This window comes from Artemia sp. Qi Xiang Cuo, chromosome 15 (assembly GCF_049724085.1).
Source record: "Artemia sp. Qi Xiang Cuo chromosome 15, ASM4972408v1, whole genome shotgun sequence".
NCBI lineage: Eukaryota > Metazoa > Arthropoda > Branchiopoda > Anostraca > Artemiidae > Artemia > Artemia sp. Qi Xiang Cuo.
This window is the reverse complement of record NC_142808.1, coordinates 62,196,745-62,207,095: the sequence shown is the minus strand read 5'-3', so window position 1 is coordinate 62,207,095 and position 10,351 is coordinate 62,196,745. Positions and strand designations below refer to the sequence as shown.

General features: G+C 33.9%; 1 long non-coding RNA gene across 1 annotated transcript; it reads left to right on the top strand.

The window, feature by feature from the left end:
- The first annotated feature begins 1,158 nt into the window (after positions 1-1,158).
- LOC148943963 (uncharacterized) lies at positions 1,159-10,048 on the top strand. Its single transcript, XR_016142959.1, has 3 exons — positions 1,159-1,227; positions 6,532-6,726; positions 9,895-10,048. It is a non-coding gene; the product is annotated as an uncharacterized LOC148943963 (long non-coding RNA).
- Positions 10,049-10,351: the final 303 nt, after the last annotated feature.

Sequence of the window (10,351 nt, the reverse complement as noted above, 5' to 3'; positions counted from 1 at the left end):
AATCATGTAGAAAAAATATATGTGGAAAACTGGGAAGGGGACACTCAGTCACAAAATAGAACTTGTATTTTCCTTATTAAGGGTCAAAATCTATTGGCAGGCAGCCAACAATGGAGCAACAAACATTTTTTTCCATGTTTTTTTTCCTATTCTGCTCTTTTTCATCTAGTTTCCTTATAATTACTTTATAGTTCCAAATCCCCTGCTGGCGCCCATGTTTAAGTGTATTTTCAACATATCTGTTTGTTCTAAAAATTGTGGATAAATTAGATAGCAGAAAGGCAGCCACAAGTTGTTGTTATGGCAATGACTGGTGAAGTGAAAACAAAGAATATAAATTATAAATTCTGTATTACAAGGTACTGTGAAAAGCATTTACAGCACAATCCCGACAGGAGAAAATTTACAGTTGTCATGATAAGTTTTAAGCTAAATTTCTTAAGCAGAGTTGACATTTTTTACAATTATTTTACAAGGGCCATAATGGACAAAAACTTTTATTGCTTCTTCTTTATATTTTAAAACTCTAGCGTGAGGCTTTTCAGGCCTTAAAGCCACAACCGACTTGACAGAAATAGACTTTTACCTGAGTCACCAACTTGAATGTTTTTATTGTAGTTCCTATTCGGACATCTTGATTTTACCAGTTTATCGAAGTTGACCAACTTTGACAAACACATTTATAAGGTAACAAAAAGCTGAACTTTTTAAAAATGTATTATTTCTCAATGAAACTAGATGTTAATTATTTTATTTTGGCACACTGGCTTCGTTGGCTATAGTTGAAATACAACAGGTTGATCATTTCAAATATTTTTATGTTATTCTGGATGGAGATTTGTCCTTTCATAAACACATAAAAAATCTATCCTCGAAAGTTCCTCAAAACACTGGTTTGGAAAATGTTGGTAGGTTAAAGGCTCTATAAAAGCAATTTGGGTCTTTAAAAAAAATGAATCTCTGGCACATACTGATAAGTGTTTGACATAAATTTCTGTAAGCGACACGACCGTTTCTTAGAAATTCCCATTAGAAATCTGGATCTGGGCCACCAATCGGCCCTAAGAAATCTTACTATACGTATTTTTAATTTACTTCTTCTTATAGATACATTTATGAAAGAATATCGCAATACCGACAGTATCGGAAAAATTTTGAAAAATTGTCAAACCTTGGTTCAGAAAATATAATAGGAGGGGAACTTTTGGGCTCGTTTAAGTAGTTATGGCATGTAGTATGCGTTTCAACTTTAATTTAATCAATCACGCTTTTGTTTTTCCAGTTTTGCTGGTAGTAAAGTCCCTAATTTTGGCCATTATCCCAAGTGTAAGCCTTTCAGATCAAACAAGGGGAATTGGGAAAAGATTGAGGTTGTTTTAAAGCCTTAATTATCAGATTCTAGACGCTGTCTTAGAAAGAATTTAGGTTAGCAAAATGAAACTTTCAAGGATGGATTTACAGACCGAAGTATGTCCTGGGAAGGTGTTTTGAAGTATCATACCTACATCCCTATATTTCCTAAATTTAGAAACAACTCATTGATATCACTCAAAATTTCTCTCAAATAACAGAATTTGTATTTTCTAACCCTTAACCAGAGAAAAAGAAACTGAAAATTAAGGCATAATGTTGTTTTATCAAAATTCCAATAGGTGATGACCTGTCTTGTAAGTTAATTTCTAAGGCTTAAAAATCAGAAGAAGGTTAACATAGTAGCCTGGCAGTACCTTCCTAAAGTATGTTTATGGTCCTGGATTCATCACTTGATTTTTTTTTTATCTTAACCTAACCACTATCCTAGATAACAAAAAGGGTAAAAGTCTAGTTTAAGAGCTTTTTGATATCTTGGAAAGGGGTTGGGTTAAGAAAATGAAACTTTCAGGGATAGATATATAGCCTAAAGCATGTCCCAGGAAAGTGTTTTAATGTTCCTGTGTCCACTCCTGCCTCCCCTATATAATCATCATTGCAATTTATTTTCTGCTGTCATTTTATCCTTTATTAATGTTAAAGGTTGTATGAAAGCAATTTGGGTATGTTCAAAAAATGAATCTCTGACATGTACTGATAAATGCTCTTCTTATCAGTATATTTAGAGAAAGAATATTAGAATACTGAGTGTATTGGGAAATTTTTTTTTATTTGTGAAACCTTGGTTTAGAAAATATAATAGGAAGTGAATTTTTGGGCTTGTCAGAGTAGTTATGGTATTTAGTATGCATTTCAGCTTTTATTTTAAGTAATCAGGCGTTTGTTGTCCCAGTTTTACTGGCAGTACAGTCACTAATTTTGGCCGGTAGCCCATATTGTAAGCCTTCCATATCAAATAAGAGGAATTGGGAAGAGATTGAGGTTATTTTGGAGCCTTAAAAGATCTATGAAAGCAATTTGAGTCTGTCCAATAAATGAACCTATGATATGTACTGATAAGTATTCAACTCAAATTTGTGTAAGCAATGTAGATATTTCTTAGAAAGTTCCAATAAAAATCTGGAGCAGGGCCTTGAATTGGCCCCCAAAATTTGTATGCAATGGCTTTTTAATATTCTTCTTTCTGTAGATACATTTATAGAAAGAATATAAAGTATCAGAGATTTTAAAAATATAAGGACATAGATTTTAAAATTTTTTTTAACCTTGATGTAGAAAATATATAGTGAAAAGGGGTATTATTGGGCTTGTCAAATTATTTACCATATGTAGGACACATTTCAACTTTGATTTAAGTTATCAGGCTTTTGCAGTCACTGAAGCCAGCCCTACTGGTGGTACAGTCACTAATTTTGACTAGTAGCCTATAGTATAAGCCTTTCATATCAAACAAGAGGAATTGGCTATAGATTAAGGCTATTTTGAAGCCTTAATTTTTGACAACCTTAGGTATATAATCTGTTGTAGGTCTTCTTTAGGTCAAATTCTAGTTTAGGAGCTTTTTGCTAACATGAAAAGGGGCTGGGTTATGAAAAGTTCAGGGATGGAGGTACAGCCTAAAGCACGTCTCAGTAAAGTGTAAAAATGTCCCTGTCTCTATCCCTCCCCCTCCAATATGAAAAACATTTTAATTAATTCTCTGCTCACATTTTATCCTGTATTAATGGTAAAAGTATCAACCTGTACTTACCTTGAAAAATGTCAACTTTTATTATTTCAAAATTGTTTGCTATTTTATTCACAGTGACAGTTCCTATTGGCTGTCAGTTATATAATTGCTTGAGGGTCCATTTAAGAAATTGGCTATACTATATTATTTTTATCTTGATATTTAATAATTACCTTCTGGTATCTTATACTCATGTATTTTTGATGTTATAGCTGATTGAATGTAATTTAAATGTTGCAATAACACATCCAAAACAGCTCCCCCCCCCCCTGCCCAGACCTAGAACTGCCACTGTATAGTAATGAAAATTTTGCAATTAAAATATATGGTATAATTATGTCATAGGAAGATGTTTTTTAATTGGTCCCCCCCCCTACCAAAAATAGTCACTGACTCTTGTAATATCTTAAAGGTGCCTAAAGCTAAAATAATGAGAACTTCAGGGCTGAATTTAATGCCTAAATTTTGTTTTAAGGGAGTTTTTTTTTTAATTCCCCCCTCCACCAAGAACAGCCTATGACTTCTAATATTTCTGATGAGCTTAGAGCTAAATTTATGAAAAGTTCAGGACTGAATTTAGAAAATTCAACAAACTTAAAATCAAAAATTTTTATAATACTGTTTTGACAAATCTTATCAAACAGTTCGTGGTAACGAACTGTAAGTAAGGAGCGACCCGGCTCAATGGTAACCGAAACTCTAGAAAACGGGTTTTTGATACCAATAGATATATCAAAAGAATCAGATTTTAAGTCTGATTTCAAATATATATTTTTCATCAAGTTTAGAGCTACCTATCAAAAGTTCCGTGCCTGACAAAAATTTCGCTGATTTTCAAAAAAAGGAGGAAATACCCCCTAAAAGCTACAGAGCTTCAATTAAAATTACACCATCATATTCAACGTATCAGAGAACCCTACTGCAGATGTTTCAAGCACCTATCTGCAAAAAAATTGACTGTTGCATTTTATGCCAGTAGAAACACCATATATGCGTGTTTATTTGTTTGTTTGTTTTTTTTGTTTTTCCCCATGGGTGATCGTATCGACCCAAGGGTCCGAAAAAATCGAGGGAGGGCTCATTTGAACGGAAATTAAAAGTTCTAGTGCCCTTTTTAAGTGACCAAAAAAAATGGAGGGCAACAAGGCCCCCTCCCACGCTTATTTTTTTACCAAAGTCACCCGATCAAAATTTTGAGATAGCCATTTTGTTCAACATGGTCGAAAATATGATAAAAATGTCTTTTGGGATGACTTAATCCCCCGAAGTACCCAGTGGGAGGGATAAAATTTTTTAACTTTACCAAATTTTAAATTTTTTTATGGTTTATTCGTAATTATCAAGATTTTTAAAGGTGGTTTTTTTGGGGCTTGGGGTTGGGAAGGTGGGCTCAATAGCTATGTTGGATGATCTGTCTATGAAGGAATTTCTTATGGGGGAAGGGAACTTGCCCAGCAGGGGGCGCCCGACGGGCCACCAGGATTGCGGGGGTATGTCCACCTCTCCACCCCTTGACCGGCCTGCTATGGTCTGGAGGGGGGGCTCGAGTAGGGAGATACTCTGGAGAATCTTACCGTAGAGGATTTTTCTTTGGGGTACGGGACATTTCTATGAAGGGGGCGCCGGATTTCCAAGCATTATTTAAAAAAACGATCAGAAATTAAATAAAAAAAAACCAAGTTTGTTCAACTGAAATGTAAGAAGGACTATTAGAACTTAAAACGAACAGAAATTACAACTTATGTGAGGGGGTTCTCCCCCAAGTCATTACCTCGCTCTTTACGCTACAGTTTTTTTTATTGCTTTCAAAAGAGCTATCTATTCTAATTAAGCGGCCTTTGTGATTCAGGGGTTTGTGAATCAAATTTTTTTTCATTTTTAACGTAAAGAGCGTGGTATTGACTAAGGGCAGAACCCCCTCATATACGTAATAACATATACGTAATAAAAAAAACAATAAAAAAACAAGCGATACGGCTCAATAGTAATCGAAACTTTTAAAAACAGAATTTTCCCCTACAAGAGGAAGAATTTTAATGAAAATCACACCGTCAGATTCAGCGTATCAGAAAACCCTATTACATAGGTTAAAGCTCATATCTGCAAAAATCTGCAACTTTGTATTTTTTTCCAGAAGAAAAATATACGAATATAAAAGTTAGTTACGTGAGTCAATTTGTAAAGACATCCATTTATCAAAATAAAATTAAAATTTTTATGCAAATAAAATCTTCATTAACTAAAAAACGATCACAAATTAAATAAAAAAAAAAAGTTTTTAAACTGAAAGTATGGAGCGACATTAAAACTTAGAACGAACAGAAATTATTCCGTATATGAAAGAGGCTGTCCCCTCCTCAACGCCTCGCTCTTTACGCTAAAATTTGACTCTGTATGACAACTTTATTTTTTAAAACAAAAAAAAAATTTAGCGTAACGAGCGAGGAGTTGAGGAGGGGACAGCCCCTTTCATATACGGAATGATTTCTGTTCGTTTTAAGTTTTAATATCGCTCCTTACTTTCAGTTTAAAAAACTTGTTTTTTTTATTTAGTTTTACATTAAAGTACCAAGGACACCTAAAATGAAAACTAATTCATTAAATTGGTCAAGTGGAAACTTACAGTGCCATATATGTCTTAAATAAGCGCGAAAAACCAATAATTCCTTTTTTAAGGAGAAAGATTGCCAGTTTACATACTGCATTCCATCAGGAAAGTTTGTAGAAAATTAAAAAAAAAAAGAATGGGTTATGATAAACAGCAAAAAAATTAAATCACCATATAACCTTAGAAACAGTTGTTTTCTTGATTGTTCTGGTACAAAAGAAATTTGGACTTGGTCCAGCAAAGCTCTCCTCTTTGAAAAATAATTCTTAGCAATGCTTCTTGAAAAGAACTTGGCTAGGCTAGGCTTAGTTTTAGTGGAAGGTGTTTACAAGCTCTTATTTCCATGCTTTACCTACTGTGATTGTGTGAAGACCAGAATTTGGGAGCCATGAATTTTTTTTTTAATTTGACCTAAGAGTCTGATTTTCTTGGACAGTAGGTGCTAGCAAAAAAACAATTTAGGATTTACTTTTATTTTAAGAAAAATTTTCATTTAATTTTTATTTTGACCCATTTCTTTTTACCTAAATTGCAGCTTAGAACCTAAGGATTTGACTTTTGAAGGCTCCATAACAACAAAGACCATGACATTGCTGTTGGGTATACAACTTGCTAGTCTTCCAATTGTTCTTCCATATAAAGCTAAACAAAATAAACCCTTGCCAAGTAAAACCCTAAAGTGGACGTAAAGTAGAAGTCTTTCTTGAACAAACACCATAAGTTAACATGTGTCTTTACTTTTATAGACTCATTTCTGATACTTCAGAAGTGAAAGTGTTTTTGCCTCTCATCTTTTGAGGAAAACTGATTCATATTTTTATAGATATTCATTCGTTCAAATACAATATTATGGACCAATTACCTCAACCATATCTTTATGAACTAGTAGCATCAAAAGAGGTCCACACAGAAAACCATAATGATGCACATGAGGTCCAATGAAGGAATATCCCTGTTTCTGAGTGATGAGTGCCTGGAATTACACTTTGTACCATTTTCTGTCTAGCAATGCTGTTAGGTAGGTTATATATTGTAAGGGCAAAGTACCAAAATATTGAAGTCACTATACTTTCATTTGAAAAAGACTTTAATTTCAAATCGTTTTTCTAGTCATGTTGGATATCCCTCCTCTATGGATAACTTTTCCCAGAAATTCCCCACCCCCAGTGGAATGTTACTCCTGCAGGAAATTCTCCCATGGAAAATTTTTCGCATGAAAGATCCACCCCCATTGCCCTCCAGAGAATCCCAACCCTGCTAAAAATCTCCCCTAGAAATTACATGTTAAGTTTAGTTAGAAAAAACAGTAAGACAGAAACTCCCCTCCCCCACAGAAATTTTTCATTGTGGTAAATCTCCCCCCTCAAAAAAAAAGATGCCTGCATGCTTTCCAATAACAAATATGATAGGATATGGATCTTCTATGATCTTCTCTCACGATCTTCTATGATCACTGGTTTGATACAATCACTCCTGGATAGAATAAAAATAAACATACATCCATGATCTTTCTTCTGGCAAAAAATGCAAAGTTCCATATTTTTGTATATAAGAGCTTGAAGCCTCTGCAGTGTGGTTCTCTGATATACTGAATATGATGGTGTGATTTTCATTAAGATTGCTTGATGTTTGGGGATATTCTCCCTTTTTTCAAAAATTGAGCAACTTTTTTAAAACTGGAAATTTTTGAGAGGTAACATTAAACTTAATGAACTCTGCCCATTTTGAATCAGCATAAAAACTTGATTCTTTTCATATATCTACTGCTATGAAAACTCTTTTTTGTAGCTTTGGTTACTATCAAGCTGTGTTGCTACTTACTTATAGTTTGTTACCATGAACTGTTTGATTTGTCAAAATGTCAAAAAGGTTGCAAAAAATGTAAGCAATTAAAACTTGCAGAATTAAAAGGGAATACACCAAATAAAACAACAAGAACAATTTTCCCTTGCAATAAAAATAGAAAACATAATTTATTAACAAAAAATAAACATAATTTATTAACAAAAAAACACTATAAAAAGAAAGCTAAAAATTTTCAAAATAAACATAGAACAATTGTAAGGTAAAAAAAAGGGGGGGGGGGCACTTATTTAAGATATCAAATATGTATATGACAAAAGTTCTTATATATCTTTCACTGGAAAATTATATTTTGGTAGGAAAGGGCATGTTTTGTTGAACCAGAACAAGAGAGGCAAGTTCAAAGGGGAAAAATTTTTCTATAAAGGGAATTTGTCTGGGGGCTATTGAGGGCATGTTTGGCAAAATGTAATGAAATTTTCGTTCTCTTTTCCTTGAGGGTGACTAGATTGAATATCCAAAGAAAGGGAATATAACCCTCATTGAAGATAATTTTTTTGACTGCCTCTATTCTTTCCAATAATTTATTGGAGATACCAGGATGCCAAACAGGACATGCGTACTTAAGGATTTGGCATACAAACGAGAGAAAATTCTGTGTATTCCTAACTCAGCATGTGAATTATTCTGATTCCCAGTCCCCCTCTTAATAGAGTTTTAGCTGCTCAGTGGCAGGGGTGTCATGACTTTCCAAGTCACTCGTTGTGGCTGGGCTTGAAGAATTCACATTGTCATGGTCAAACAAGCTGCAATACCTAAATGGGGATTAACAACTATAAGTATTTGTAAAAGACATGTAAATATGCCTGCTGCCAAATAAATTGGGCTGTGCGAGGAAGGGGGTAGAGTTAGGAAGAGGGTTGAGCCTGTAAAAAAACTGGAGGAGGGGGAAAACTTCTAAGAAGTCGATTGGCCAGAGGCATATTATTTGATTCCAATGTAACTGGATTTTATGCATTCTCAACATTTATAGTTTTACAAACAAAAGGGGCTAAATGACCATTCTTGGTCCTTCTATGAACATTCATGGATACCTTTTAAATCCATAATTTTTTAAATACAATAGGTGAAAATATTTGAGTTTTAAGTTAAAAAACAAGTGTTTTTTTTCCCTAAGGAAAGGGTGGCCATTCATATCTACTGTAGAAAAGTTGATTCTCCCTCACCCTGTGTGAGGATATGGTAAAATAGCTTGTGATATGTAAATCACTTTTAGTGACTGATATAATTGGGATTCCACATGATATTTGTCTTTGCAATCTAGAATATTTTGATACAACATTTTGTTGGATGTCTTTCATATATAGTTTTTTTTACTAAACAGGTGTACTTGATCCCACTGTAAAACTTGGGATAGAGATGCAGAGAATAGGTGCTGCCAAGAAATGGATTGATTCAAATTGTTTATGAGAAAGCATCAACCTACCCCAGTGAACTGCTTCACAGAGCACGAGACCTTTTCTGGAGCATGCAACAGATGGGCCATAATGCTAGCTGCAAGACTATATGACTCAACAATAAGCTTCCCTGCAAGTTTTTCAAACAATAAGCAATTATTTTATACTTTTTCCAAATGGACAGATGAGTTTATATATTCACATCATTTATAGTAAAACATGATAAATTTAAACAATCAACTCATAAAGTTTCTGTGGCACAAGGGGTGCTGATTGGAAGGGGAATTACCTACCCATCCCTTTTTGTATATTTATTAAAACAAATGGGAAAACCCACTCTAGATTTTGAAAAGCACTTTTTGTATTTTCATGTAATAATTCAAACCCTTTGCCCCCTCCCCCTAATGTTCGTGAAATGGTGCCACTGTGTGATACAAGGGGAAAATAATTTATTCATTTATTGAACCCATCATTCAGAATACATAGTACGCAAAAGAATAAATCGTAGTAATTCCACTTAAGTCCTAAAAAATCCCCAGAATTTTTTTTTATTATTTTTTTCTGTTTTAGATAATTAGGTCTATTGTCTCTGAACCCTCCCCCCCCCCCTCTCCCTCCTCCTCAAAAAAAGTAAATAATATTTGCATGATTTCCTTTGTGTTGCTTTGAATAAGAGATGAATGTTGACTATTATTTCTCTTAACAAGTTTTATTTTTACTATGTTCCTGTTGCCTGCAGCTTTCAATTACAATTAGGGCTATTTCAATTATTTCATGTTTTCATTGCAATTTTAAGGTCATGTGGCATTACTTGACTAATACATTATCTAGGAATTCTGTGATATTTCTGAGGAGCTTTTGAAAGCTGTTTCCATAGATGCTCTCTGAATTATTGTAACAATATTAACATTGTCTATTTTTTTTAGGTCTTTAAGATACATTGCGTACAGAAACTGTGCTGCATTGGTATACCATTTTCTTGGGAGGGGCCAGCGTATTCCTCTTCCTTCCTGTGTCTACAAGAAGATCAGGTCTTCCTACCCAGAAGAACAAGAAGAATACACTGGATTCACCTTTTAACCTTTTTTATTTTTCTTTCAATACAACAAATTGTTTTTTTTTCTAGTCTAAGCATATGAAAAATTCAAAATATAAAGCAGGTTATATCTAGCTGCTCAAAGCCTTGTATCTTCTATGCCTTGCAACAAGTTCCTCCGTAATAACTGTTTCATACTAAATGGGTGGGGGAGCAATTGTTGTTGACATCGATATTTCTGAGCTTTTGGCTAATTTTAAAGCTTCTTGAAACAAGTCTTCATCATAAGTTTGGAATTATAAAATAAGTTACTAACAGATAGAGTATACAAGGTAATTGTTTTTAGA